This window comes from Saccostrea cucullata, unplaced genomic scaffold (assembly GCF_032062105.1).
Source record: "Saccostrea cucullata isolate Sc308-1 unplaced genomic scaffold, CSIRO_AGI_Scuc_v1 ctg3693, whole genome shotgun sequence".
Lineage (NCBI taxonomy): Eukaryota > Metazoa > Mollusca > Bivalvia > Ostreida > Ostreidae > Saccostrea > Saccostrea cuccullata.
In genome coordinates this window covers 13547-19223 of record NW_026932652.1, presented here as the reverse complement: position 1 = coordinate 19223, position 5677 = coordinate 13547, and positions in this window count along the sequence as shown.

Below are 5677 nucleotides of genomic sequence, written 5' to 3'. Positions count from 1 at the left end.
AACAATTTTTCAATTATGATCAAATTAGCACTTTAAGGCCTACTAAAGAACACCAAACACGTAACGAACGAATATCTGTTTTACGAATGGTAAACTTGTTTACTATCTGATTACTTGCGTAACTGACGAAACGTATGAACGAAACACACGTATAGAAAAATCAAAATTATTGGTCAATTTGATAAGTATAATCGCTTTGATGTTTCATGTACCAGTATGATATAAATATATGCATACGAGGGTCATTCAAAAAATACGTAGACAATACTTCTCATCGTCATATGATTATTACAAGATTATAAATCAACACATTTTCGTAAACATAAACATTTATTTTGTCAAAGTGTGAAGTTTCATTCCATTTGATTATATAGAACTCACGTTAGCCATAATTTAAAGCAACATGTTTTGCTACCACGGAGCACGGTTAACCAATATTGTAACGTCAAAAACAACGCTGAGAAAGTTTGTCAAAAGTATAGTATTTTTTTTTATTTCAAACACGGTTTGTAGCGTCTTCTCCATTCAAAACACATATCCACAACACTTAACACCTAGTTTGCCAACAATTGTACAATATAGCTTGAATTTGAATGTTATTGTTTTCAAAGTCTTTAATATACCATGCAACTCTATTATTTCTGCAACATTGAATCACACATCACGTTCAATGACGTTCTTAACTCTTGTGACAATTTTTTTTTAACTTTAACATGTTTCTTTGCAGACAATCCATCGTCCGATTCAAACTCGCTACCATTTAAAAATCGTGTTTTCAATTTAATACAAATACACAGATTATTTTTCATACAAATCCTGGTTTATAAGGATTTTTTAAGCTAGTAGAAGAAGTTTCCCTAATGTAAAGTCTAATTTTATTGCTACTTGCTGCTCCGTGACGTCCTCCAACGTCATGGTTTTCTGCCTTTTTTAATTATGTCCATATGTATTAAGAAGCTGCTATCTTTTAAATGGAGCGAGATATTACATAACCTGATTTCAATTTAATTAATACAGCAATAATTTATTTAAACATGTAAATTTTATTTCGTTTCAGCTCCATTTATTAGAGATATAGCTGTAAATACTATAAAGTGAAAATTAGAAAATTACTCAATTTTGACGGTGCTCCGTGACCCCATTTTTGCTGTTCTAAATCCTTGGTAATTTTAAGAAATATGAAGATACAATTTTTTTACTCAAATTATTTGAATCTGTTGTTAAAATATTTGTACCAAATTTGGATATAATATGACGTTAAATAAAAAAAGTTTGGACAAAAGTCTACGAACTTTTTGAATGACCCTCGTATGTTCAGTGTGTTTTTATTGAATGGTTTTGAAAATTATCCATACTATATTAAAGCATTGGCAGACCAGATGGGGGGACCGGGGGTTTGAACCCCCTTTATTTTATACAGAGAGAGGGAGAGAGAGAGAGAGAGAGAGAGAGATAATAGCTCCCTTCACATCTTTGTTGCTGGAAAATACACAGATTCAAGATTGAAAGTAATGTACCAAACAGAAAACGTCCCCTCTACCCCCTCCTAATTTTAAAGTGTGGTGCATACATGTAGGTTTTTTTCAAGTTGTTTACGTTTGATTGTTTTTTATTTGTTTGTCAAATGTTTTTAAGCCCCCTCCCCCCTTTCTTATAAATGAAGCTACGGACTTGAGGTGACCAAGGTGTGGTTCTATGCATGAGTGCCCCGTACACCGACCTGGAACCCCTCCCCCTTTCAATAAATTGTTGGATCTGCCCATGTTAAAGGATGATCTTTCGTTATTAAGACACTGTCCTACATATGGAAAGCCAAATCCCCAAAAAGATAAACATAGTTTCACAGTTTACGGACTGTGTATTATAGTTTAGAAGATGTCGAGAACGTTAATCTATATTTTACACCTGTAAACCATAGTTAACGTGATAATGTCTCAGAACCGTAAACTATACTTAAAATTGAAAACAATCATTTGCGGTTACAAAACATAAATTATCTGAGATAAATGCAGTTTTAAAAATTGTAAGCTGTGGTTTACAGCTCCAAACTATAGTTCAGGAACTGATAAATATACTTTCACGATTTATGAAACTATGATTAACTCTTAACTATAGTTCACAATAATAAATTATAGTTAGAGACGTGAATCTGTGTATCAACAAAATCTATTGTTAACGTTTTCGTACAGACAGATAAACTTAGATTAGCATTTGTAAACTGGCGATAGTTAACTACCGTTAAATATGTATAATTGTACTAGCAGTTAATAAACTGTCTAAATACTTATCCAGCAATGTAGGAACGGGGGGGGGGGGTAAAGTAGAAGACTGGGAAGTATGGGGGTTGCATTAAAGCCCCCTGTGCGTCCAGGTCAAAGCTCTGGTTGGGATCCAGGGGTTATATCCAGGGGCAAAGACCCCCAAACCTGAGGAACCCTATAACAAACAAGTGCTAATTGTACGGGGACCGTTACAGATGTTCCCCAAACGCTCCCCATGCAACTCCTTTTTATAGTCATATTCCCTCTGAGCGTAATTAAATAAGACAAACTCTATGCATTTGAGACTTTAAGAACGTTTACCCAAGAGTGTACCATGTTCATTCAATGCATAGTTGCGCATGTGAATGCATGTGCGTAATGACCAAATCATATTGTCTACACAATCTATGTATTTTAATATGCTAAATATATAAATATTTATTCCAAAAGTATTTAAAAAAACGCTCATTCAAGTGTATTTTTGATTTTACACATTTCACGTGCTCGCACGTGCATACATGAGCATGGTGACCATTACATCTATCTATGTTTTAAATCCCACCCCGTTTGGTTGAAAACCAAGGGAGTTATAGCTGTTTAAAGTTTCAGCCAATCAGATTTCTGCGCACGCACAGGCACGTGTATGCATGCGCATAGTGACCATACCTTCTTGTAGACGTCCATTATATATATATATCTATGTTCCAAATTCCATTCTGTTTGGTTGACAATCAACGGAGTTATACCTATTTAAAGCCAATCAGATTGCAACGCACGTGCATGCACGTGTTTTCATGATGATTGCTATATATAAAGTTGTAGGATATCCTTATGCATGGTTATGTTCAAAATTTCAAAGGATTTCGTCAAAAAACAAGAAAGATATTGAGACTTTAGTTTCAGCCAATCAGAGCAAAGCGCACGTGCATGCGCGTGAGATCTTGCTATTTTGACCATGTCATCTTGTCTATAGTATTAATATATCCTTACATTATGCGTTTCAAAGCATTTCATCAAAAAATAGAAAAGTTAATACAATATACATTATATTGGTCATTTAACGTGTTGAACGTTCTGGCTCTTGCAAGCAGGTGCGCGCAAAATGACCTTTGCTCGGCAAATCTACATAACATGTCTACTGACCCTAAAAACATTTTACCTTAGTCGGATGTGTAGTTTACAAGATCACTCGTGGACAAAATTTTCCCAGCAAGAAAAATAATAATAACTAGAGCAAAGCTCGTTGCAAAGCAACGAGTAGGTCTTCCGTCCTGTTTTGACCGGAAGTGACGTCAACAAATGAAAGCAAATGAGCTAAGTGGTCTCTATTGACTTTATAATTTTAATTTTGTATTTAAACCTTCAAAAATAAACTATTTTTGGCTACTTCCGGTCACTTCCACTCCGAAAGTGATGTCAACGGACAGAAAATGAAGTTGTATGCTTCCAGATACATATGTTACCCAAAAATATGTCAAGAACGGCAAAAATATGCATATTCTGACGACTTCCGGTATGACCGGAAGTGACGTCGCCGGACGCATTTTGACGACTTCAGCAGATTAATCTTGACATTTTGAACAACTTTGCTTTTTAGACGTATAACAAATTCTCAATACTTTTTGAGATATAAATGAAAAACTTTCGGCCCCTCTAGGCCCTTTATTTTAGGGGCCAGCCCTTTTTACGAGATATCATTTGAAAGATCATGTAATTCAACACTTCTTTTGTTCTATATGTCTTAACAAAATATTTGTATGTGAAAAGATATCGAAGAAAAGGTGTTAGAAATTTTAAAATTCTCGACATGCCCATTTTTGGACCATAGCGAGCGTCGGCGTGCAGCAGTTCCGGTAGAAATGAAATGCGTATGTCACATCTACAGACATTGCTCTATCACTGCTCAAAAAACTCAAGTTTCTATCTTAAGCCGTTTTTGAGAAAACTCGCGGACAATCTGACCCTCTGAAAATCACTAAATCGCAAAAATCTCAAAACCGGAAGTGACGTCATCAAAACAAAAAATTATATATCAGCTTTGTTTGATGCTTTATCAGTCCTGAAAGTTTCATGAAAATCGAGCAAGCCGTTTCTGAGAAATCGTGTACACAAAATCGGTAAGAAAAAAAAACAATAAAAATAGTGGAAAAGAAACCTAAGAATAACAAGAAGGTCTTCCGCTGAAGACGGAAGACCTTAACTAGATACGATCTCCTTGCGAGCAACGAGTGGGTCTTCCGTTCGATTCTTGATGAAATGAGATCAGATTTTGATTGAGATTTTCATTCTAAAATAATGATTTTTCATAATCTGTAAAAAGACAATAAAGAATAAAGACTCCTAAAATCGACTTTTGGCCCCCCACGGCCCCTAAAATAGGGTCTGAAAGTCTCGTTTACTTTCACTTTCGTTTTATAACTTCCGGGCAGCTAAGCGTTCTTGGAGACAATGGATTACCGCTTCGCATTAGGTTTTAAGCCTCGTAGCGGACTCGGAAAGTCTGTCATGTCGTTTGTTGCCCGATTATTGAAAAGAAGAGGGGAAAGTGGATTGAGTTAAACAGGTAAACAGCTTTTAATTGCTTTTTTGTTTTATAAAGTGACATACATACAAGGTATCCCGAATGGGGCACGATAAGCGAATATTTTAAAGCCTAAAAGGAAAATAAAAATAGTTATTAAGCTGAAATAGCGTGTTTTCATTCCAAAAAGTTTCCCAAAGATTGGTTCCATAACTTTATTCCATTGATTTAGCTCACGGGACAATAGAATCAGGTTGTGATATAGTGTGCAAAGTCATTAAAAACAAATGGAAAATACATGTACATAATTATATACATGCAACAAATGCATCGATCACGGGGAAAAGGGTTGATAACTACATTTAAACATGATCCTGATAGAAATAACATTCGTTATTTAATTTATTAATAATATTATGCATATATCATTACAGTAGATATAAAGTACTTATGAGCTATGTAATTACATGTATGTACTTGATCCTGTTGATCCAGATAAAAGAATGTCAATCATTACTCCTTGCATGTACACAGGCATGTATATTTTCAATACTACATGTAACTGTAAATCTTCATGACCCCTTCCAAAATGCTCTTAAAATTATGAGAATGCATTTTCCCCCCTAAAATATAGGAATTAGCAGCAGCGGAACTAGGAATTTCATAATGGGGGTTGGGGGTGCAGTAGTAAAATTTCATTTAAAAAATTCAAAGGGGTAGGGGGCTCATGCCTGTCGTGCTTGTACTGGGTCCGCCTTTGATTAGATGTAAAATTTTCTCATTTGTTGTACATGTAGTACAGCAATTTAACTGTCTCCTAACAGGCCCTTACTGGGACCATAGGGTATTCATCATTCAACAATAAAACATTTTATCTATTCAAAATATTTTCAAT